This window comes from Bombyx mori, chromosome 1, assembly GCF_030269925.1.
Source record: "Bombyx mori chromosome 1, ASM3026992v2".
NCBI lineage: Eukaryota > Metazoa > Arthropoda > Insecta > Lepidoptera > Bombycidae > Bombyx > Bombyx mori.
Window position 1 is genome coordinate 14,882,651 of NC_085107.1, and position 27,146 is coordinate 14,909,796.

Sequence of the window (27,146 nt, forward strand, 5' to 3'; positions counted from 1 at the left end):
TTCTTATGTAAAAACAATATTTCGTTACTCTATTAAAATAGTAGTTGCTGAAATTGATAAAATAATATCTTAGACCCTTTATATTTATTAACGATGCACATTAGTCTACACTTCACTATCCATGTTTTTTTAATTTGTTTCTTGTCACTGTTTCAACATTTTAATGACAAAAAATTAATAAAGCTATGAGTATTCGTTTATTTAATATTGTTTTATTTTGCCTTTACTCTTTCTTTGGCAAGTAATCTTCACTCAGACCGCGGATATCCAAATATTTTAATGATATCTACTTTTTTAAATTATTATTGGTAATATTTACCTGCGTAATAAATGAAATAACAAAAATGCTTTAGGACTAATTTGTTTTTATCAAGTTCCGATCACTATAATTGCCTCGAACCAAACGAGCTACAAATACCTATACGCCAATGATTCCTTGTAGTTTACGATTTTACAGTCTAACTTTAGAATATAAACCAGATGGCCCGCTACAACACTTTAAAGAAATATAGAAGAACACATTTTATACACAAACACGTATGAAAAATTTTAGAATTACGAAGAAATAAATTAAAAGAGTTATAAAAAAAAAGAAGAAAATAATGCTAATCAAATACTAAACAAACAAAAAGTAATATTATAATAAAGTTTAGATAATTTGTATAAAGTAAATGATTACATACCTAAGTTTCGCTGCTCGAGATCGATCAAATGAATACGTTAGATGAGGCTCGTACGGCCCTCAGGTGCGCTCACGGGTGCGTGTGTCGTGTTATCAATTAGACTCGGCGGGCATGATCGCGCGAGGGAAACAAATGTAAGCGGCGCGTGAACCGTGCAACAAGGCCGGCGCCGACGGCGACCACTGGGCGAATATACAGAGACCGTACGCGGACGGGTACACGAAAATTTCAGATCGATATAAGCGCCACCGCGCGCTCCCTTCCCGGTGCCCAACTGACTGCCACCAGACAAATTGACTAAACCCTCAATTGCTGCAGTGGCGCAGCGCTAGCTACTCGGACTGTAGTTTCGCCGAATGTCTACTCGGTCACGCCGTAGCAGGAGATATGAGCTACTTTGGCCCGCGAATCATTTTAAATATGACGTAGTGGGGAAGCATGAGAGTCGTGGCGAGCATGCGCGATGTGGGGTAGGCGCGGCGGCGCAAGCCAGAGCGGTGGCGTCGACGGGCCGAGTGAAACAAAGAGAAGCCACGTCATGCCGCCCCACCGGTGCTGGATGAGGGTCGTCAAGGAGCTGCTCGACGTCGTGCAGGGCCCCGGACGCGTGCCCGGCACGCAACACCATCGATCATGCACGCACAACGTCGACCTCTACCACACCACCAACAATTCAACTACCTGCCCACCTACTTTACATATCGATCCCAGAAACTCTATTTGCTCTACATATTATAAGAAAGTTTTCGCGTTAACCGATAAGTTATTAAATAATTTTTTTCCTAATTAAATATAAGTTACGCCCATACGTAAATCATTTTCACTGAGAAATTAAATTAAGCTTAAATTTTCCCTATTCACTAAAACTCTGATGTCACAAAATAAGAAGTTAGAACAATGAATTTACTTTCGGAACAAAGGGGAACATCATAAAAACATTGAAAGTTACTACAAACTATATAACAATAAACTAAATGAACATTGTAGCGAAACATTATATCTAATTAGGCCGAGTTTCTTCTCAATATCGTCCAACAGCATGGACACCTGCTTTTGACAAAATATCCGAATATTCAATGCTGAATCGTTTATACTGCGATTGATAAGTAAACAGGTTTTTATTGGTTTTAGGCTGGATTGTTTACTCTTGAAACGTCAATAGGCCAGTCTTATTAATCGCTTCATTCTGTATTTCTCGTTTGGATACGAATTTCAAATATCTATATATTAATACGTGAAGCAAAAACTTTGTATCCCTTTTTACGAAAATTGCGTGGACGGAAGAGTATGACATTTTCCACATTTATACAGAATATAGAGAAGTTCACAATGCTAATATTTTTTTTAAATAATGCATAAAAGATACATTAAATCAATAAAGAAAACATGTACACACACTACATACCATGTATTTGACGCACACACGCAGGCATACTATTTATTGTCAAACTTTTGTTCTTGACGTCTGTGGAATATAGTAGTGTAATTGAGAATAGATTAAATATTGTTTGTCTTTATTAATATTATTTTATAGTGTAGCCTTGCCGAAATTTGTGATTATAGAAGTATAAAATACAATCATAACAGTGTACAATCTTACAATTCCAATTAATTATTATAGTCGAATTTCGACTACTGCGGGACCTCTAGTTTTTATTTATTATACAAAATAAAAAATACGTATATAGTCGACGATAACGTAAGTCCGTGATGACGTTCCGGATTGATTCAACACAGCAGTTTACAACATCGTGAAACTTAAGACACGTACTTTAAGATTGTGAGGCAAATCGAAATCGTCAACACTTAATTCAAAGGAATGGTACGCAAAAACGTATGCTTTTGTTATGTTACTCAACATTATAAAATTAGGAAGAATAAATTATATTATGATTAAATACAAAAAGCCATATCTAATTAACAGATGAGAGAAAGTGGAGGATCTCGTATGGAGCTACGGTGTTTCAGATCTACCTACGTTTATTCAAATAAAGCTTGCAAAAAGTTTTTTTTTATGAAACTTCACTTTTCTTTACACTTATCATCAGTCGTTTACCTGATATTTAAATATCTGTATTTTTATTATACGTAATACATCATTGATCACTAAGTTTAAAGATAAAACCAGACTATTATTTCTTAACAAAATAATACAATATAAAAAACCGACAACTGCCTTTTACTACTAACTACTACCACTTCGTTTACCCTCCACAATTACAAACTACAAAATTAAGTTTTGAAGTTACGAGATGACTAAAAGCTATTCATTCATTTGGAGCTTCCAAAACTTCGATTTTATACTGATAATTCGAAATTAAAAATAACTGAATGTAAAGAAGGAAAGTGAAAAATCTCTGTTAATGGAATATAAATATTACGCATTGCGTATTTACATCCATACAATGTACGTACATATCACAAAAGTTGATTAATTTGACGTATTTAACGTTTCAAAACTTTATTCAGCTTTAAAAATTTGTAAATATTCGTACATACATATGTTTGAAATTTGTAAATATTTATGTATTTACATACATACGTTTGCTCTTAATTAACTCATTTCACACGTTAGAAAGAGAAACACTAGTTAAATTATATAATGCATAATATTTACTACATAACAATTTGACATAATTTAAAAAAAATATCTTTAGAGAAACTGAAATAAACCTTTATTCAGTTAGTATTGGATTTTTCAAACCGAGAGTCTCTCGAACCTGCACTCCGATTTCCGGCTCAAGATTATTGAGGAAATGTAAAATGAATATATTTTGCATTTTCTGTGCATTTCTGTTATTTATCCGATTGAGTTGGAAAAACCTTAAACAGTTGTAATTGCAAATTTATATAAGGTTTCCAAGAAAAACTATTAACATGTGATGGTGTTACGTGAGTTGATTCTAAATAGGTATATTTTATTTAATGTTTCAATTTAACATTCAGCTATTATTCTAGAAAAGGGTGATGGAAATTAACTAATTAACTGTAAAACTAAAAACGTTTACAGAATCCACGCCAATCCCTCAACGTTCTAAGAGATGGCTTACAAAAAGTAATTTTATTTACCAGTCACTCAAAATAAGACTTACAACTAGAAAGAGACTTTTAAAATATTAGAGGTTAGAGTGAGTCTTATACTTTTTAAGTCCACCGGCTAGACACTTTCTTAAATTCCACTCACTCTGATAACGTTCGGGTAATATTTCAAAGAGCAGTGGATAAGTGTTTTTGTACTCAAGACTACGCTACTGAAAGGTTTCAAGTCCGTCTAGGCTCATAAAAAAAAAACTACCGTCTACATTGGCTACGTGTACTTTCACGGAAATATCTCCACTTTCGATTAATAAGACCAGATGTCATTTGAATTTATAATTTGTTCTATTGCATTTATTAACAACTAAGTGAACCGCTATACTGTAGCTTTTTCTGATCTTAACTACAATTTCACGAATTAATTTTCTATTTGCGCGAAACACTGTTCATTATATAAAATGAAAATATTTGAAGTAACACACCACATCTACTTGCCAGTGAAAGTCTTGTCGAAAAAACCCTTTCGGAAATTAGTCGGTACAAACAAATATATATATTTTTTGTTAATTGTTAACATATAATCGCTTTGATTATTTATTATATTAATACATACACATCTGAAGCGACTTTTCTTAGTATAGCATGATATGTGTTATCTAAAAATTTTGACTCGGCAATGAAAGTGTTTTATGCAAAAAAAAAACCCGACCATATGCTTCTGTTTTTGAAATACAATATATAAAAACGAGGAAATTGTAACTTCATATGGCGATATTCAATTGTGACGGATATACGGAGAATAAATTGAAAAACGAATATATAAACTAAACACTTAACGCTGGCGGAAAGGTACACTTTCCTGCATTCTTTCTTCAAAAAGGAAAACTATTTTCTGCAACTTGATGATTGATTACATTACTTTTAGCGGTTAAGTAACGAAGAAGCTAATTTAAACGAACGAAGAAGAAATTGCAACTTGATTAAACTCCAAGAAGAATTAGCGGCGAGCGACGGTTAAATATGCAGCAGCAATTAGAGTAACTATTATAAAAGTTCGTAGTTCCACACCGCTTCTTATAAAAACTGATTTTAAAACGTAATAAACTAGCGGAAGCGGCGGGAAATATTCAGCGTGGATATTACTTAAACGAATTTAAATGTGTTTATTATCGTTTTCTCTCTCTTATTTTAATTCTTTCAGAGCTATCGAATAACGTTTTTGTGATAAAGGACTCCTAAACTGACCTAAGTACTCAGGTCTCAATCTGCGATATATAATTTCAGTTTTCCTAAAATCCTTACTTACTTTTTTTAATATTGTTAATACCTTAGAAGTAGTGGTACCATTATGTTATTATATTTATAATAACCCCGCTGCACACCATAAAACAATAGAAAATTAGATCCTCTCCGTAATGTCAAATTTAAGAGATTATAATTACCAATATATGAGCAGTAAATTAAAATAAACACATCTGAAATATTTTTATTTTCACCCACAATTACTCAATAATAATATACGTAGTTTAAATTTAAATAATACTCTTAAATAGCGGACCGAACTAACAATTCATTTAATCTTTTTTTTTGACAGGGATATTATAAAATTATTGTATTGTTATTGATCTGTGATGCGTTTGAAAATTTTCATGTCGTATACTTTCAAATAATCGGACGTCATAAAGTCGGCGATAATGACGTTCAAAAATTCCGTCACATAGAAAAAAATACATACAAAGCTAGTAAAAACGAGTTAATAATAGCCTTATAATTTTTTATTACTTTCACTGTTTACGATATTGGCGTGTCTTTGACCCATCAATCATAGTCGAAACACGTGCGACCTTAAGTCGTTGGGAAGTAAATCTGATGATTATCAGTCTATCCAGCCGTAGCGTGAGCCAAGGATTGCCGAAAACAATTGCCTATATTTAAATTAACTTAGGTGTCTTTATTTAAACAAACGTGTTAAAAAATATTTTGTTATTTATCATAGAGCGAGTTGCAATATATAGCGACCACTGACATTCTCATCTTTGACAAATGAGTACATTTCAAAAAGGTCGAATCGCTTTCTCAATTCATGAGTATCTATATATTAATACGTGAAGCAAAAACTTTGTATCCCTTTTTACGAAAATTGCGCGGACGGAGGAGTATGACATTTTCCACACTTATAGAGAATATAGAGAAGAAGTGCACAATGCTATTTTTTTTTTCAAATAATGCATAAAAGATACATTAAATCAATAAAGAAAACATTACACACACTACATACCATGTATTTGACGCACACACGCATGCATACTATTTATTGTCAAACTTTTGTTCTTGACGCCTGTTGTCAAATTGAGAATAGATTAAATATTGTTTGTCTTTGTTGATATTTTTTATAGTGTAGTCTTGGCGAAATTTGTGATTATAGAAGTATAAAATACAATCGTAATATACTGCGGGACCTCTAGTGTTATTAAAATTGCACTCGTTCGCGTTTGTCAAATGACAAGTAAGATTAAAGCGGCCATTCCGATCGATTCCAGATAAAACTATTTTCACACTCGCACTATTTTCGTATTCTGTTCCATTCGTTTCATTCCAAATACGAATGCAACAAATTTATTTTGTATTCAATTTATCAGCTGCATTTTACATTTCAACGGAACAGAGACTGTCCGTAACAAGATTTCTGTGACGGTGTGCAAATGACGTAAAAGAAGAGACAATATGCAAGTTCTTTTCACTAGAATAATGGTGTTGTTTATTTAGCTTATAGGATGGATGAAATATCTATTATTTTCATCTAATACTCTGTTTATACATTGAGCAAAAAAAATCAAAAATCAAAAGCAAAAAAAATCGTTTTGTTTTTAGCGAGGAACCCTATTAGATATATTCCTGAGATATGTGTATAGGTCGTCTCGGCGTTCCTGTTTTAAAAGCTTCAGAACACTTAACCAATATCCTTCATAACCATGATTACCGTACCAAGGGTCCGATCCCCGGTGACAATCGGTCAATTTGCATTTTTTTGTAATTTTAGAGGTCTGGATGGTCACGTTCTTATCATTGTTGTTTCTTGCCTCCATAACACAGGAGACAATTCTTGCTTGGAGCCGTTCAATGTAGAAAGTTAATATTATTCGAAAACGGTCATTAAGTGATTAGTCTATTATTTTGTCTATTATTCATCACACAGTATCCTGTATAGCGTTAGAATAGACAATACTTTTTGTGCTAAAAGGGTAGAAAAAATCGAAGCAAGAAAACTGAAGAATAGAGAGAACGAGTTATCACAAAATAATAACTTCTTAGATGAAATGAGCTCAGACTAATGATACTGTTCTCAGTAATAATGACCACGTTAGTACAACTATAGACATTTAGCCACCCATAGCTGATAGCCTGTCTACATCCTGATTTGGGCTCACTAGGACTAGTATTCGTGTATGTACTGGACATAAGCTTCAATAATGCTCAATACTTATGAACTTCACAAAGGGCGCCTGCTTTGTTTACACCGAAAGCCTGGTATTGTTATTTACATTGCCAAAAATTTATTGGCTGTATCTTATTGCGCTCAAACAAAATAAATACATATAAACAGAAAACGTATTGGTTAACGATTGATATTGGATAAAGAGGGATGTGTTGTCTTTCATATTTTTTTAATGTGTTTCAGTTTGAATGAACTTTACAAAGCCTGTCAAATCGGACAAGAATAATCAGATTACACCATCACATACACAAACGAAGGTAAAGAATTATTGAACATATAATACAATCTTACAATTTCGATAGTATCGTGAAAGAAATACGTACCCAGTCAACTCCATTAAAACAGCTTCCATTTAATCCTAAAATAGCCAGAGAACAAAGAACTCTTTGAGACAAACCTGTGCTTGAAGCATCGACAGCTCAACTCTTTTAACCGGAAATTAGAAACCGAAGCAGCAAAATCGAATAATTCATTTCACTTGGAATTATCGCTTTGTGTGAACACGAAATACGTTAGGAGGAATTAATATTAAATTAGTGCTCAAAAATCAACCCATTGATGGTAAAATAAATACCTGTTATATACGATCAAACAGCTTCTACGCATACAGCTTTATCTTTATATTAATACGTGAAGCAAAAACTTTGTATCCCTTTTTACGAAAATTACGCGGACGGAGGAGTATGAAATTTTCCATACTTATAGAGAATATAGAGAAGAAGTGCACAATACTCATATTTTTTTAAAATAATGCATAAAAGATAGATTAAATCAATAAAGAAAACATTACACACACTACATACCATGTATTTGACGCACACACGCATGCATACTATTTATTGTCAAACTATTGTTCTTGACGTCTGTTGTCAAATTGAGAATAGATTAAATATTGTTTGTCTTTATTCATATTTTTTATAGTGTAGTCTTGGCGAAATTTGTGATTATAGAAGTATAAAATACAATCATAATAGTGTACATACTTACAATTCCAATTAATTATAGTCGAATTTCGACTACTGCGGGACCTCTAGTTATAATAAAACAGTGAAGATATTTCAAATGCTCTCTTTCATAGATTAGGTAATAGTAAATATTCCTTATTGTTTCTTGTTAAAGCAATTCTGTTTGTTACTGAGCTCATAAACCGCTAGAAGGATTTTGATGTGTTTATGACTTAGGTTTACAGTTGGCCCCGGTGGAGCTGCAATCTGCAATTTTTTAATTTACAGGCATGACAAAGTATGCCAGTTCCGCTAATAGGATAATAAAACCCGTAATTACGAAATTCTGTTTTACCTGGTCATGCTTGACGTCATAAGAACGTGTGATAAGCACCAGAAGTATTTCCTAAAAATTTCGTGTCAAGGCTTAGCCGGAATTGTCTTCTGAATTAAAGAAACATTTACCACTTTTGTCGATTTTTTTTTCTTCCTGATATAAAATCTTTTTTACTATAAAAAAATGTAATGATATTAAAACGATACACCAGGTGCTAAAACCTCCAACTAAAAGAAGACAACTTACCCAGATTATTACTAAGTGATAACTTTATAACACTGACTAATTTAGTTGGATTGTCGTTTAACATGATTTAAAGCGTATTGCTAGCGCATGTGGCACAGGCGCTCTGAATTTTTAAAGTAATTCGTCCCGTGTCAGAAAATTTTTGAAAGAATAATTGACGCTAAACGGGCCAACGACTTTACGATTTCACTGTGTACTCAAATTGAAAAATATACATATGTATATATATCTCAATTCTAAGGTAATTGAACGTTATTATCAAAAATAAACTCTACCACGGATTCTAAGAAAAGCCACACTCCTAACAAGTACCGATTAAACAAACAGAGCTGGAATGACTTTTTAATATATTGTTACTTCATTTATTTCTACAATGTAACAGTTATTTAATGAAAAAAAGACATACTGACAAAATATTCTATATATATATATATATATATATATATATATATATATATATATATATATATATATATATATATAGCAATGACATTCCATTACTTCGTCCGATTTCTCAGAGTTAATGACAGTATAATGGTTGCTAGGTCCATGGACCATGCAGTGGCCACTGAGCACCAAGTGATCCACATACTTTCTTAGTTGCCTAGATACTAAATAACCGAGTCAAAGGCCATATAAAATTAACAGACTTTGCGGGTTTCTGTGCTTTAATGACTCGGTAGTCTCACACTGCACCTTTAACTAAATAGAATAAAACTCTAATCAAGCACCGTAAAATGCAGTAGCGCCATTAAATTTGCCGTTTTACTTTGCAGTTCCCATTAAGTAACGCCTTTACGGCGTGGTCTGGTCAATTTGACGCTCGTCGTAGCAATAAAATCAGGGATCAAGAAAATCCCCGCGGTATTTCACTTAAATTGTAACAAAGCAGTATGTTTTGAGTCGATACGTGTCACCTTTAAACTCTTTTGAAATTTTAACTTGTATATCATGAAATCGAGTCTAATTTTTTATCCGTTGCTTTGCGCCATAATACCGATTACACATATTTCTCTTGCTATAAGTACAATACGACATAATTTTATTATTTGCACGAGTGTAAGGGCTGAGCTTAAGACAAAGAGATGTTAGAGAAAGGCATTATCACAGCCGTAAAGTTGGCGAGAAGGTTTCAATAGCGCACCGTAGTAACTTTGTCGAGATATTGATTTTACGTTGGTACTCCCGGCCCAGGTTCGCAAATGCTGATAGATTGTTTGCGTTATCTTATCCATACCTATTACCAGACGCCACTTGATAATTTAAAGAACAAGCTTACAATGATATAGAGTCCACGCGAGACGAACCATCAGTCAGACTAAGCTGTCTGAATGGAAGGCTATTAAAACGCCCACGGAGGGTGACTTTTTATTCAAATGTTTTTATTTATAACACCGACCGCATAGTTTTAATTGGAGAAAAATCTTGCATAAGTAAAAGAGCCATTTTTTATGGTTACTTTTAAACTTTTATTACTTTTATTTGGAAGGTATAGCCAGATTGGCCTCTAACATGTTAGAAGTCCTCGACAGAGCGAAGCGGTATTTCACGCCTGGGCAGAGACTTGCGCTTTATAAAGCGCAGGCCCGCCTCGCGTGGAGTACTGTTCTCACCTCTGGGCCGGTTCCCAAATACCAGCTACTTCCATTTGACTCCATACAGAAACGGGCTGTTCGGATGGTCGATAATCCCGCTCTCGCGGATCGCTTGGTACCTCTGGGTCTACGGAGGGACTTCGGTTCTCTCTGTGTTTTATACCGTATGGCCCATGGAGAATGCTCCGAGGAATTATTCGAGATGATCCCCTCATCTCCTTTTTATCATCGCACCTCCCGCCCGCCGGAGCCCCTCCCGCCGGAGCAGAGTTCATCCATATTATCTGGAACCGCTGCATTCATCGACAGTGCGTTTCCAAATATCTTTTTTGCCACGTACTATCCGGCTTTGGAATGAACTCCCCTGCACGGTGTTTTTCGAACGCTATGACATGTCCTTCTTCAAACGAGGCTTGCGGAGTTGGTAGGCAGCGGCTTGGCTCTGCCCCTGGCATTGCTGACGTCCATGAGCGACGGTGACCACTTACCATCAGGAGGGCCGTATGCTCGTTTGCCTAAAAAGGCAATAAAAAAACTTGCTCTACATTTGTACATATTACTAAAAATAGCACTTTCGTCTAGGCTAATGTTTGTTTGCGATCTCATTGAACATAGACATCATATTATGGCCGAAGTGACACTGAAACTGCCCTGTGTTTGCTGTTATACTTTATGGCGGTATAAAGACGTGGTCGGTTAATTTAAGGTCAACGTTCCGCTGGAGCTCATCCGTTTTATTCCGGACATTCCTATTCATACCTCTATCTTAACACATGTTAAAGTTGTCCCAATCACAAGCACCAATGAATTGATCTAGAAAATCCAATAGACGCAAAAATATTAATTTTGATTATCCACAAACGGAAGTACATGATATTGAATATGTTTCTATTTAGATACACAGCGAAATTCCCAAAAAAATATATTTACAATCTTACAGAAAAATTTCATAGTGTTTAACTGTAGAATTTTCATAAATTTACTGCTAGGAACGCAGGAAGAAACCTAATCTTCTATCTTCATTTTACAGCACCAAAACGAAGCTCATCTTATAAATTTTCATACCGCTTTGAAGCAAAACGAAGTGTACCGAGGCATTTTTTCCTGTCTAGCGGCGTTACTGCAAATTAAAATAACAAAGTACAGGTACACGTTTCCCGTTTGCCTTTCATAGCAGAGGCGGTTTTCAGTCTACAGCTTCACTCGTTTATAATTGCTAGAAATTAACCACGTTGTGGTGTATAATTAGACTGCACTAGACGCACACGACTCCAGTGTGCTTAGTGCGAGTATTTTAACGTTCTCGATAGCGTAAAAGTTAACTCAAATGTGTAAGTGCAGTTGGAACGGCAGACCGTCCGGTCACCGTTCTCGTCGAACCCGTCGCTTGCGACGAAGGGCTCGACGAGTAAATTAACTCTCAGACACAGCCCACTGAGTTTCTCGCCGGATCTTCTCAGTGGGTCGCGTTTCCGATCCGGTAGTAGATTCTGCGAAGCACGGCTCTTGCTAGGGTTCGTGTTAGCAACGTCATCAGGTTTGAGCCCCGTGAACTCACCTGCAAAAGTTAGGGTTACGCTGAATAGCCTCTCAAGGCTCTCAGCTTAGGTAGGAAAAAAAAAAAAAAGCAGACCTAGGGGAAAACGCAGGCAAACGTTCCAGCTCCATACAATTTTGAGTTTACTATTACGCTATCGAGAACGTTAAAGAGCTCGCACTAAGCACACTGAGCGGAGTTAAGGCCAAGTAGAAGGGAGTGCTTTATAAAGGAGTCTCACGTTGCCTCGTCTCGCTTAATTCACGTGTCCTTGCATGTCGTAAAAAAGTGTTAGCGTTGCATAACAAAAAAAAACATACTACTTATGTTTTGAATATAAAGACTTTTTTTTCTTTTTCATTTTATTCGCCGTTTAAATAATGAAGATCACTGTAATATAAGTAATTGTATTAATAGTTGTAATTGAAGTCGTTGTAAGTATAGAAAACGATTTCAAAGAGGAGCTATTTCACTTGCGCGGTTTTTTTTCTCATCTAAAAGGACGCAACTGCAATTCATATGTCGTACAAAAGTTGGGATATTAATGCACGTTTTCTTGAAATCATTGTTAACACGACGCATTTCTATTCTGTTCGCTAATTCATACCATTACAGTATGTTTGAGTGGTACTTATAGTAATTCCTGTGTTTTCATGCAAATGTTGAGTCACGTCACATCATGCTCGATAAAAACGTAAGCTGATTGCGTACAATTTGACAATTAGTAAAATATTTTGCATAACTAACACAAATCTGATCAACTAAGAGATTCGCACCTTAATTGGTTTTTAAATATACTAGTCAAAACAAAATATGGTCCAACATGTTTTTTCAGTGTTCTCATGAATTTAGATTAGATTAATTAATTAATTTTTAATTTAAGCACCATACAATAAGAACAGAAACATCAAAAATTTCTTTTGACACAACTTTTCCTCAAAAGGAACGTTATTGTAAAAAAACACAGAAAAAAAATCGATTTAAAAAAAGAAAAAAAAAGTGTTGGTTGATTTTACACTTGCTTCCTCTTTTTCTAATGCATTCTTAAGCCTGGGAGGTACACTGTCTACAAGGTATACTACTGTTTCTTGAGGCATTTGTTCCCAGCTTGATTTGTGCTTCGAACACTGCGTTTCAGTAAATCCCACATGACGTGTTCGATGGGATTCGATTCGTACTGTTTGCAGGCCAGGGCAACACCTTTATACCAGTCTCCTGTAAGGCTTCTCTGGTGGTCCTAGCTGAATGAGCGCGAGCATTATCGTGCATCAAATAGAATCTTGCACCGATTTTCTGTGCATGCGGGACCACAAGGGGTCATATGACCACCTCGACGTAATGTTGAACTGCAGTTGTGCCTTCATTGAGAATTACCAGCTCAGTTCTGCCTGACATAGAGATTCCTCCTCACAACGTATTATTAAGGCCCCCAAATCTATCACTTTCATGGATGCATACAACTGAAAATCGCTCACCTTCGCTCCTTCAGAGACTAATGCGACGATCATCACTAAAAAAATTAACTTTGCACTCATATGTGAACAATACTGTGCTCCAATCCCTAATATCCCAGGTCAGATGCTGCCTTGCAAACAATAATCGATTTGCGCGATGAGTACTTGTCAATGGAATCCGTACTAAGCGTCTCTTGGAGAACTGTTCCACATGTAACCATGTAATGGTTTAATCACTACGTACACTACACATGTGTACCCGTCGCCTGCCGTAAACGATTTTGTAAGGAGCGGGTTGTGATGAGCGTTAGTCAAGCGCTCGTAGCGGTTCCCCTGTGCGATATTTGTTCGAGCTCTTCTGAATCCCCGTTTTCTGAGTAGTCGCCCAGTTTTTTTAAATTGATTCCAAGCATTTTGAAACCCTCGCCTGGAAAAACCCAACTGCAATGTTGCGAATGGCCTCCTTGAAGTAATGATACGGGCCCTGGTGACTGTTAGTAAGTCCATATGTCGTCGAAATCTCGCCTAAAAATCCTCAATATGTTAATTCAGCCACTGGCTAAACAAAACTTGAACTGCTTTTCACGTTGACTTAATTTAAAATCGGTCTTAAAAATCAGGTAGAAACAATTTTGTAGTGGGGACTACAAAATTGCAGATGGAACACTCTAAAAGAGTTTGAAACACTTAAAGTAACACCACAATAAACCATTAGCTACTTGAGAATGCAGAAAGACTAAATTACCGCCTCCGACGTCAAAATAAACGATTACACTTATTTTGTTTCGATAATATGACGAATTGTATAAAAAATCCTTTAGCCAGTCTATTGAGTATATTCCGTTGAACTATCGCTTATCTCTATTTATCTTCCGTATGTACGTACATATATTACGTTATACACATAATATGTGTATTTGTGCTTACTAAACCAACGCAGAATTTATAATTAAATCTGAAGGTTAACTACGAAGTCGATAAGTCAAGGCCCCGCTGAAGGAGGTAAGCTGCCCTACTTATTTCTATCGTGGCCTCGAATAATATTATTCAAATAAGTGCTCGTATGTCGTATCACTCTTGTCAGAGCGGTCGTGGTCCTCAATCAGTATCATTGCTGTGGACAGATGTTATGCGTCTCACGAGCAATCGCCACTTCAGTTTGTGGTGAGCTTGGGACACTCGTGTAAATAACCGCCAACTGCCGACTTGACTTGGTTGGTCTATCGGCATCGGCAGCATTCCACGTGGTCTGGTGCCTTCTACTTTGCCCTGAACAACAGGACTCTCTATATGCGGTCCTTTCTTCACCGGGAGACATGTAATTGATAGCATGCGCCTAAGATTTTTTGTTATTGCTTAGTCTTTTGAATATACTCGTCTATATTTATATAAAAAATGATAACATGAAATGAAATGATGTTGATTAATATGAAACATGGCATGAAATGAAATGAAATGAGATGATATGGGATGAAATATAATCTTAGTGAAATGGCGGCCATTTGCTGAGTTTTTTTTATTTTATTGCTTAGTTAGGTGGACGACATCACAGCCCACATGGTGTTAAATGGTTACTGGAGCCCATAGACATCTACAGCGTAAATGCGCCACCCACCTTGAGATATAAGTTGTAAGGTCTCAAGTATAGTTATAACGGCTGCCCCACCCTTCAAACCGAAAGGCATTACTGCTTCACAGCAGAAATAGACAGGGTGGTGGTACCTACCCGCGCGGACTCACAAGAGGTCCTACCACCAGTACAAGAGCACTGAAAGCAGAGTAAGAGCACTGAAAGACGCTGCTTTATGCCCAGCTCTTGAAGAATGGAGATATTGATGCGAAAGTTTGGTCCATGAAATACCAAGCATCGTCTCCAGCACCACATCTCCAGAGCATAAAATTTTCTCGACATGCCACAAAGCCCACGTCAAACAGCGTATAAAAATATGGGAAATAACAAAAGTTCATACGCGCCGGATCTTTGGGGCCTATGATGCTTCTGTTCCTCCATATTTTCTTTAGCCCGTCCACTGGAATTTTCGTGATCGCCATTCGCTTTACTTCATCTACGCAACCGCCATTGTTCAATATCAACACTCCAAGATATATGTCAGATTGGACGACCTCGCAGTTCGCAATCTGAATGAAGTCTTGTAAGTTGTTTTTGGCTCGGTCAACATTTTGATTTCATTTTGTTAAGTTACTTATAAGTTAATTACTATGTTTATTACGTTATTTAGTCTAAGTTAATCGTATTTTAATGTCAATAAAAATACACTTTACAAATCAGCGAATTTACTCACTCAATAGAACGTCTCTTTTATTTAATAAATTTAGGCAATGAATAAATAACGTATAAAAAAAAAAGTTATAGACAATACAATTTTCCTTTTATGTTTTATTAATCGGGACGAAAATTAAATGCGTGTGCCACTTAAAATATGAATTGCTGTGTCAACATTTTAAAAGTATCAACATCCGATAAATTTTATCAAACCTTTCCTCCTGTCTATCTCTGAAATTATTTTCACGCTTTTTATTTAGACTAAATGTTAGTAAATATTATTCTGGTGAGTCTTTTTTTTTGTTTCTATAAGCTTGACAAAATGATGAATGACAGCACCACATGGATGAATTCAGAGATGATTTCAAAGATTTTTTTATACATTTTGCTGAACGCACGCCGGATATAAAGAGCGATGCACCGGTCGAATTTGATCGAGAATTTTCCGTACCCTCGTTTTTTTTGTGCATATCCGTTTGATTCAGTAAATAGAGAAACAAAAATCGAAAACACGAAGCCGGCCGTGTCAAAGCGAAAACGTACGTTGAAAGATCGACAGATTGAATTGTCGAAAGTAAACACGGGTTCGTGCAGGCGTGCCGCGTCCAGTCCCTCGAACCAATTCGATACCAGAAGCTATTGCATCTACAAAACACGTTCCTATATAAAATCTCGTACCTTGTACACAAACTCAAGTACTTGATTAATTTCTTTTTTCACCTAACCAATTTAATATCGTCAACGACCAACATTGTTTAGTTGGTTTGTTGCTGAACAAACAGGTCAAACATGAACTAGCGAACTAAGTTAATTAATGCATTTCGTGTGAAGAAACTTTCCCACGAAATTTATATGTATGTATGTATGTGTGTTCTATTTGTATGTATGTGTGTTCTGTATGTGAACTTTATATTTGCATGATCCTAATATTTTATGCCTTTTATTATTTTTGTTAACTTTTCGGGAAGCCGGAGATCTAACTATTATATTTAAAAAAAACATTTACAACCAAATACAACTAATAGTAAACTGATTTTGGGCTCCCACTTTAATTAAACTAATACGAAATATCTGATTCGAAAACAAAGTACATATCGACGCTTGAAAGGCAAACCTGACTAAGCGACAATAACTGCTTTGTACATAAATGATAGGCAATAACCATATTCGATGCGCAAAAAATGTATATTTCTAGGTCTATTAAAATAATTTCAATCCTACAGCTACTAGCTAGATTCTATTATAGCTAGGTTCGTTAAAATAAATTTTGTTTTCAGGTATTTCAACTTTAGATTAGTCTACTGTAAAGTTCACGCATTGTCGCTTAGTCACGTTTGCCTTTCAAGCGTCGATATGTATACTTATTCGTGCTGTCTAATAGTAGATTCTATCTAAGATCTAGATCTGGCTAAGTTACTTTTTACTGGTGGTAGGACGATTCGAAATCCTAGCGCGATCTTGGCTTTGTAGCGCGCTAAAATGCTTTCAATTGGTGGTAGGATTGTGCTACTGGTGGTAGGACCTCTTGTGAGTCCGCACGGGTAGGTACCACCATCCAGCCTATTTCTGCTGTGAAGCAGTAATGCGTTTCGGTTCGAAGGGTGGGACAGCAATTGTAACTATACTGAGACCTTAGAACTTATATCTCAAGGTGGGTGGCGCATTTACGTTGTAGATGTCTATGGGCTCCAGTAACCACTTAACACCAGGTGGGCTGTGAGCTCTTCCACCCACCTAAGCAATAAAAAGTAAAATAAAATAAAAAGTTATGTTCACGCCAAAAATTTTAGAATGAATCGATTTACATTATATCATATACATATAGCCCACTAATGATGAACAGAATAACAACACTTCACTTTCGTATTCGATTCACAGACGGTTCATGAATTACGCAGAAACAGAGCACCTAGGCGGATTAAGTTTTCTTCCTCGGACTCAGCTTCCAAGGAAAGTTTATCTGACGGCCGGTAAGAACATCTTAGTACTGCTGACTTGAAGCTCCAAAAGTGCAGGGAAAATTTACATTTTCACGATTTTCGTTAAGAAAACTTGTACCGGGTTACGTCGAAATAAATGCCTTTAAAACTGCTCAATGTAAAACAAATCTTTTGTAGCGGCCACACAATGGTTTAGAATTTGTATCATAATCAAACATTTTTTAGGCTTCGTATTCAACTCTCTAGGATTATTTGGCACCTTTAACGTCGAGGTAGGGAGGGTTACGAAATAGTACGTATAATAAAATTTAACAGAAATTTCTGTCGTCATTAAATATCGCCAGTAACATTAAGATAAAAATCGGGGTATTGATTCTATTGTAAAATGGGTGTACCTTTAAGCAATTAATTTGCGACAGAATGAATGTCGTTGAACCCACCCCCAAGAGGGCTCACAATAGGCTCCACAATAACCATCTATTATGTAAATATCTAATTTTGTTAGTTACTTCGTTATTATGTAAACACCTAACTTTGTTAGGTAGTTAGGTACTTCGTAGAAATAGTTCTTGAACTCGTGTTGGATACGTAATTGGGGCTTACGAAAAGATTTTAGCCCCGGTACAATCTCGTCATTTATTACTAGTACCTATTACACCAGGTGTCTACGCATTACGAAAAGATTTTAGCCCCGGTACAATCTCGTCATTTATTACTAGTACCTAGGACACCAGGTGTCTACGCATTACGCCGCGGACGCTAGAGATGGATGTAAAATTGTAAGTGACTTCAATGTGAATTCATAAAATAACAATTACAATCACTTTTTTTTTATTGCTTAGATTGGTGGACGAGCTCACAGCCCACCTGGTGTTAAGTGGTTACTGGAGCCCATAGACATCTACAACGCAAATGCGCCACCCACCTTGAGATATAAGTTCTAAGAACTCAAGTATAGTTACAACGGCCGCCCTACCCTTCAAACCGAAACGCATCACTGCTTCACGGCAGAAATAGGCAGGGTGGTGGTACCTACCCGCGCGGACTCACAAGAGGTCCTATCACCAGTAAAATACCACCAGTACCAGTACTACCACCAGTATTCCATGACAAATAAATATTTTGCCAGTGAAATACAGTTGACTATTTATATGCAACAACGAAACGAGGTGAGCGAATTTCCCGTGCAATTACTGCGAACTGCGACCCCTTTGATTGTGTTTCGGGCATGAATTCGAGCTCCGGGGGCACGTGAGGCGATCTCGGCTCAAAGTTCGATCAATAGTAATTATTCGTCAGGCACAGTTCGTACACAACGAACCAAGAATATTGTTTATGCAGTCGTCACACGTTTCTGAACAGTCCACGGACAAACTGAATTACCTAGGTTCAACTTTGAATTATTTATATTACGTTGAAAAGTATGTATAGATAGAAGATATTTTAAATTAAATTTTTATTTTTATTAAAATATTATAAATGAACACAACACCGAATGACTGGTGTTTTTTGCTGTAGGCTATCAACTAATCCGTTTAAAAAGTCATCTTCATTAGAACCCACCGCATTACGTTTAACAAATGAGTACCGAGTGTTGTTATACAGTGAGTATATAGATCGTCGTGAATCTCTTGACAAAGTAGACACCGGTAGCTTCCATATTTGCTACAGAACATGTCGATGGAAGAAACATATTTTCACATATTTTGAACCGTATGAACAAGATATTTTCTATATTATAATCGAAAAAATTCTAAACATATGCATCCTCTTCGATGCGCATTAAGCAATGCATCATAGCATTCAAACAAAAAATTCAAGTAACTTTCATGAAACTTATTATTTACCAAAGATTTAATAATCGTATAATTGAACAAAGTTGTTGTAAATAATTAAAATAAGATATTAAGACTCAAATTGGAAACCCTCGACGCGATTCGAACAGCATTCCGGTGGTTAATATCGATATTACGAACTTAGTAATAGTGATATATTTTTGTATTGCAACCTTATTCATATACAGGTATCTCTTATCGTGAAGGCTGTATCGCAACTTTTTGATTTAGAACCAAAACTATCAAAATACCTGTCTTTGGCATAGATATCTTTAATGCAGTGAATCCTATCGTGTTTTAGAAATAACTAAGTAACCATCAAGTAATTGTGCATCGAGAGATTCCAGAATCGGGAAACTTTTCTCACATTTGACTAAGAAACATAATGGCGGGAGTTCACCTGCAGCCATAAAAGTGTTTGCCGATTGCATTGAGTTGCGGTCGCTTGGTTGCCGAGATGGTTGCGTTGCGAAGTATTAAACGAGTTATTACTGTACGTATAGAAATTTCCACGAATGTTGAGTCACGTTTTCATTTTATTCTCGATTCTCGTTTGCTCATTGCAACCGCCGTGACTTAAAGGCAGGGCCGGATTTAAACTTAATGCCGCTTCTGGGCACCGGAAAAAATCCGCCCCAATACTGGAATTTTAGCTTAACTTATAGTTTATATATTTTATTTTTCAAAATTAAAATAACTAATTTATTGCGGAAACTATCATATGTCATATATTCTAAAAAAAACATATTTAAATATTTGTTTTTTTTTTCTAACAATTATAAATTTTGCAGTAAGGGTGACTCATAATTAAATTACATAAAAAAAATATATGGAAATAAATTGATTAAATCATTTTGATTATTAATTTTTACCAAAAGTGCTGAAATTATAATTCACAAATAATGGATGAATTTCTTGAATTATTAATTAAAAAGAAATTATTAATTATTTATTTTGTAATATAATCTTGACACGATTAAAAAAAAAATATCTTTCAAAAATTTTCCGCCCTGGGCACTTGCCCCGACTGCCCCTAGTGTAAATCCACCACTGCTTAAAGGGAATTAAATGAAATCAATTCAATCTCAAACAACATTAGCATTAATTTTAGCACCGAAGACATGTTTCTCAACCCATATTAGTTCCAAAAAGTTGTCGCTCCACATTAAAGTTGAAACATCCAGTTTAAGAGCTTTTGTGTTTCAGCTCTGTTTAGTGCTTTAATGTAGTTATGCATTCTACTAAAACTATTTAGAGTTTAAGTTTTTCTACTAATACTATTATCAAAATGTAAGTGAAGTTTCTGTTAGGACATGAGATATATGTTATTAAGTTTTTCTTACTTTTTTTTCCACATCTTAGTCGTACCTTTCTTTGTTCGTAAATTATGCGTTCGCGCATAGTACATTTGAAAAGTTTTGGTGCCCGCACACTGTAGGTAAAAGACCTAGAGACATCCGCAACGTAAATGCCTCCTAGTTACAACGGCTGCCCGATCCTTCAGACCGAAACGCATTACTGCTTCATGGCAGAAATAAAAAGGTCCTTACGGCGCATTTACGTTGTGGATGTCTCTAGACCCCGGTAACCACTTAACACCAGGTGGGCTGTGAGCTCGTCCACCCACCTAAGCAATAAAAAAGGGTGTAAAGTAGTCATGCATTTTCTTATATTTTGGTAAGAGTGTTCTGTGTGTAGTAATGTCATGTCTATGGGCCTTAGTTACCCTTTAACATCAAGTGGGATGTGAGCTCGAACCGTAAGCAGTTATAACTTAACGGGATAAATTCCAGTACCCAAAAAAATTTCAATCTTTAACCAAACTTTGAGAAACGATGGCCGTTAACACGAAACACCTAACTAAGTTCGAACGATCACGGTTTCATTAGTTTAGCCGAAGCCGCGTGTTGAGCTAACTCAATAATCACCACACTACCGAGCGCTGCTCCAACACGGATAAGCTATATTAGATGTTACAACAGAGTTTCCAGTAAAAGTATAAGGCTTAAAGTACGCTAACGATGACTGAAGGCTGGCTATTTTCAAGAACCCATATCGGCCAACTTCGTATCTTCTTTATATCTTATCCGTATATCGTCATATCTACTTCGTGTTCCCGAATTCGACAGCTAGTTCTCTTGTCCCAAGTCTTATCTATATGTCGTCTCTTAATTTCAACACTACAAAAATTACATAGAAGGATTGTTAAACAGAGATATCTCCTATAAAATTATCGCCTACATAAATGTAAGTTTCGTTAAAGTGGAGTACATCAAAGGTCGGTTACAGGTCGATCAAAGGAGTCAAAGTGTGTGATATTCTTACATAGTTATTTGAAATTATATGAATTAATAATTGCCATGATTTATTTGTTAAAAAATTTAGATTTCTCGATACTGATAATATTAAAAGCAAAGTAAAGAAGTAAGTGGTAGTAAGAGTAAATAAAAAGTAGCTAATTGTTCATATTTGGAAAAAAACTTGAAAGTTAGTATTATTTCGGCCGTGAACGCTGTTATACTGTACAAAACCTATTATCTCAAGATATGTGGCGACTTCATGATGTGATTTTTGTGTGTTCCATTGACTACTTAACTTGGACCATGAGCACGTTCATCCGGCCATAGACGACTATGAAATAAATAAAAAACATAAAATCGTGGCTTTCAATGAAAACTGTGCGGGATATTATTGGTTACAAGCGATATGTATTTTTGTTTCCAGCTAGTCAAACCCGACCCGCTTTGCCGGCTTATCTTTGTATTCACTTTGATCCGGTCTTTCACGGGATCACCCGCTAGGCCAATCTCAAAATTTCCTGAATGTTTCATAAAAATCAGTCTAGACCGTCCGATCTGTATGTTCCTTATAGAATCCGGTCTATAGGGAGCATGCACACATATGACTTTATGTATAATATAATATATAGATAGATTAGCGAGACTTGTAATCACTGTAATGTATGGATACAGAAATATGGAACAACACGTTCTTACCGTATTTCTAATTTAGTACTCCACGACTGCATTTAAGTGAACTCACTCGAGGTTGTATAAATCGAGGCGAAAATATAGTTTAAATTCAATTCATAAACGCTACCGTGTGCTCCCGTAATATTTGCGTTAAAGAACCTTACAGCTCATGCAGGGACTTCAGGTAACTAATATTCGAGGAAAGCTTAAACGGGCGACGTCTTTTGAACGATTTTATCATGTTTTATCTTCTTTACGAACAAACTAGAATGGAGATTAAAATCAAGGGTTTTACACATATTTTTTTCTGACCTATTCGCTGGTAGCCTAAGGCGCTATACCCGCTACGCCCGGACGGGTAGACATTACTACTTCACGGCAGAAATAGGCATGGCGGTGGTACCTACCCGTGCGGACTCGCAAGACGTCCTGCTACCATTTAAAATTCTACGCGTATACCACGTTTTACATTTCACGTAGAAAGAAACTTTACACTAGGTGTGCCCTGAGCTTTTATTAACCCATCTACGCAATAAAAATTAAAAATAGAACGCTGACTCTCTCTGTCTATTGATTTACTCGAGCTGGACCTGCATTGAGAGCGTTCCTCTGTTGTTCTGTTAGTGAAGTTATAACATTGCAGTTGACACTCCAATTATACTGTGTCAGTGGGTGGGTGGCCGTATTCATTAACGCTACACACGGGGCGAATATCCAATGTTTTAATATACGAATTATAATTTAAATATCGCGACCATAGAGGTATACAATCTCCATTATCTTATGAGACTATATAAAAAATAATTTTATGTATATATATAATTTTCTATCTAAAAATCTTAATCTAAGAGCTTAATCTAAAAGGTGTTTGCGAAAAACTTAAAATAGGCGAATGAAAGAAAAGAACGAGGGCAGCGGCGTCAACACGCGGAGCACTCGATAATACCTCAGCCAAAATTAGCCGATTGAATAGAAGAATTATTTATACATCCATTGAGGATTACGTCGTCACTAATATATAAGTTAACTGTGTATCAACATCAATGAATAAGGAATCGTTATAAGTTTTGGTTGTGTATCGCACGCGGCCGAAGAAAATAGTTTCAGCGCAATCGTTGTCTTAGCTATTATCTAAACGCATTATGGTTATTGGTGGCCAAAAGGGAGCACTCGCGAACATAGTTGACGTTACGTCACGAGCCTTATAAATAATCACAACACAAACGTTTTAGTGTGTATGTTACTAGCTTTTAGAAATTAAGATCATGGGTTCAGTATTACGTTTTTTTACTATCGCGTCATCCTAAATATGCATGTTGTGTATGTAGGCTTTATTTATGGATTTTTAGCTATATGCAATATGTAAAGCACATCGGACATTTGGTTTGGGAGATCAAGTGGTAAAATGAAATTTCTTTAAATGGACATTTGTTTGTTATCACTACCTAACTACCATAATGAATGTCCCCGGTCACCTTAAGACATCAGATGTAATTACTATTACAATCGTAAAGTATGAAAACTATTAAAAATTCGAATCATTGCAATTGGTATAGTGTAAATAATAAATGCAAGATTTTAATCTTAAGTAGTTTTGATTTTAATTGAATTTCAGTATCAACAGTTTCTGTTAGTAGTATTAAATAGGGTTAGAATCAGTGGAGAGACATACATCTGTTTCGAACGGTTATTCGTCGGAACTCGTTAGTGAAGTTAGCCTTTCAATAGAATGTTTCAATGGAAGTTCATCGTATTTTCCATGTTCAGCAGAAGTCCGCATATAAAAACTAAAAAACGAAACCCTATATTTCTAGTGACAGGATTATGTATGTGTTATTTATTTGAAAATGATTTGATTGAGATATTCTAAAGTTCTCTAGAAGTTTTAAGCTTTTTTTTATTAGGCAAACAGGTGAGTGACGGCCCACGTCATGTTAAGCGATCATCATAGATAGACATCATCACGTAAGTGCCACTACCCAGGTGATACGAGGTCAAAGTCTGAATTGTATATTGTAATAGCTATGTCAATCTTCATGCCTACTCAAGTCGGCTTGCAACAAGCCCTAACACCAGTCATCGTCATTTGCCGTTTATTGATAACTCTGCTGCCCATTTTGCGATAAGTCCCTCAATTGCCTTTCATTTAAACATTGTAGGACAGCACATAACTTATATTGGCTGTTCCACTCATAAAAGCGAAATGTATGGCCAGACTGCTTCTGTAGGATGGTGGTAAATACCCATGCCGGCTGATAATACATACAATTTCGAATAATTATATTAGTTTTCTGGGTTACCGACGATTGAAAACGTAGTGTTTTGATTTGCATACGTTTCCGTTTCAGTCCATGTTTGTCTAAAATTTTTCTAGGTTCTAAACCACTGAAGTTTAAATGCTGCTTTATACCACATAATTTTAATTTTTAATTTTTTAGGATTGAGGAATTACTGGAGACCTTTCCAGTTTCATAAATACAGGTGGGCTAGCAAAGCCTCAGCCAGGAGAGGCGAGATTTGCTAACAGCTGGCCGAACGCCTCCAAGGAGACCTAACAACTCAAGAGCAGCTGCTTAGCGAATGAATGTACTACCGGATCGAAATAGCGACCCGCTGAGAAGACCCGGCGAGAAACTCGGCGGGCTGATGCATGGGTTAGGTTGCATGTCGAACTCTTTGCTGAGTTCGACGAGTACAATTAAAAACATTAAAATCTTGTGAAAAGGATACGACGAACTCATGATCATTTACGGATTTCATTTAAGCAGTCAATTAACTGAGCTATCGGCACATGCCACATTACTTACCGCGTGAACATTAACATGTTCACCATACCACTTTTAGTAATCGCATATGATTTATCAATATTGTGTTTACCGCAGAATTAGAATAGAACACTCGTTTTAATTGAAACAGGTGAAAGCATATTTTCCGATGCCGAAATCCCGGAGAGCACAATTTACAATATCCGGGGTGATTTAGGGCTAAATGGCTAGGTCTGGGTCTTTGTTAGACACATACTGCATGCATATTGTCAATTTAGATGAATGCTAATATTGATTCGCCGATGACGATAAAAACGCTTGTGTTTACGTTAAACAGATATTTCGTGTAAATTACAAAATATAATCTTGTACGCCCGTACTTTTGCGTCTAAAAGCATATTTTCGTAATATTTGAATCAATACATATTTTTGTCTTATTTGTAATTATTGAATGAAAGAAAGACGCTTTCGGCGAAAATGACGTTTGTTCATCACAAGTAGGTAAATAGTTTTACACATTTTAGTTGGGTTCTTTTTACAAAATATGGACTATCGGATTATTCAAATAATACACCGAAATGGTAAACATTCAGACTTCATTGAGTTAATATCAATGAATTGAAAAGACCACGATTATATTTTAACCGGCTTAACAAATATGTTCTTGAAACTTGTAACCGACGTACCAAAACAATATATAATTATTTTAATTTAATCCAAATGTTTTCTATTAATTTTAAAAATATCTCGTAGGTTTTGTGAAGTAATATGAGGTAATATAATGAGGAGAATATGTGAAGATCAAATATTGAGGACCTATTTTGTATTTTCCAAATTTAAATTCTGATTTTAGTGTAACATATTCGTGCAGAACAGTAAAACTGACGTTGGGTTCCGGTCTTGAGAATCGTACATACATATACACGATATGTATGTACAACAAATATTATTTACTCTTGATTTCTAAACATAATTACACACGACTCTAATTAATATTGAGGTCCCCTATTTCGCATCGTTGTTATTTATCAACACAGTAGCTATTTATCTTGGGAAAAATCGATAGTGTCCTGAGGCAAGACAAAAAAACGAGTATATGAACGGAGCGTAGATAACCTCTAAGACCAATCAGAATCAGAAAATGTGGGAATAATAATTATTATTATTTTTTTTATTGCTTAGGTGTGTGGACGAGCTCACAGCCCACCTGGTGTTAAGTGGTTACTGGAGCCCACAGACATCTACAACGTAAATGCGCCACACACCTTGAGTTATAGTTCTAAGGTCTCAGTATAGTCACAACGGCTGCCCCACCCTTCAAACCGAAACGCATTACTGCTTCACGGCAGAAATAGGCGGGGCGGTGGTACCTACCCGTGCGGACTCACAAGAGGTCCTACCACCAGTAAAATAAAATATTCAAAATACAGGCAGCAATTAATTTACGTGGATCCTAATGTTGTAATGATGTATACATACGCGAAACAATGAAAACGGAGCTTAACTTGTTGTAACAAATAAAATGATGTTATTTTTCGACACGTTCTCTTGAAAACATTTATTTTCTCATCAAAAGTGTGCTTTTAAGGCACCTTGGGAAGCAACTTTCCTAACGTTTGAAGATACTGCTCAGTTGTGCGCGAGAATTCAATGTGTTATGACAAACTTTCGCGTTCAGTTGTCGTTTTATTTGTATAATAAAATATACATATATAAAGCAGAGGTGTTTGAGTTTTGCCTTCTACCGGACTATGAGATACCAATGTTGGTGACACTTCAGGAAAAATAACGTAAGTGTTCGAATTCCCACCAGCTAATATTACATGTAATTAATTATATATGTTCCTTTTCGTATATAACTAACTTTATTTTTGATTCGTATTGCTCTTTTCACGTTTCACTTGGCGACGTCGAATCGGAAGGAAATTCAATTTACACTTATCTCTAGTATTTTAGGTAAAACCCTTTCGAGTAAAATTAAATCTGCGAATAAAATAAGCTTCGGTTTCGTATCAAGCGCTT

At 35.9% G+C, this 27,146-nt stretch overlaps 2 protein-coding genes and 1 long non-coding RNA gene across 9 annotated transcripts in view; 1 reads left to right on the forward strand and 2 right to left on the reverse strand.

Moving 5' to 3' along the window:
- Nucleotides 1–27,146, reverse strand: part of LOC101744872 (neurocalcin homolog) — a 171,930-nt gene that overhangs the window by 65,570 nt on the left and 79,214 nt on the right. The window lies entirely within an intron of this gene.
- Nucleotides 1–27,146, reverse strand: part of LOC101744727 (neuronal calcium sensor 2) — a 163,937-nt gene that overhangs the window by 57,854 nt on the left and 78,937 nt on the right. Inside the window, exon 1 of one of the 3 annotated variants that reach the window (XM_038011811.2) lies at nucleotides 684–1,160. The exons of the other annotated variants lie outside the window; for them this stretch is intronic. The gene's annotated coding sequence lies outside the window, so the exon portion shown is untranslated. Of the gene's footprint in view, nucleotides 1–683; nucleotides 1,161–27,146 lie in introns of those variants that run through there. 3 annotated transcript variants of the gene reach the window in all.
- The window catches only part of LOC134199380 (uncharacterized), a 79,103-nt gene continuing 78,727 nt past the window's right edge, over nucleotides 26,771–27,146 (forward strand). Inside the window, exon 1 of the long non-coding RNA XR_009973860.1 lies at nucleotides 26,771–26,914. This is a non-coding gene — a long non-coding RNA (uncharacterized LOC134199380). The remainder of the gene's footprint in view (nucleotides 26,915–27,146) is intronic.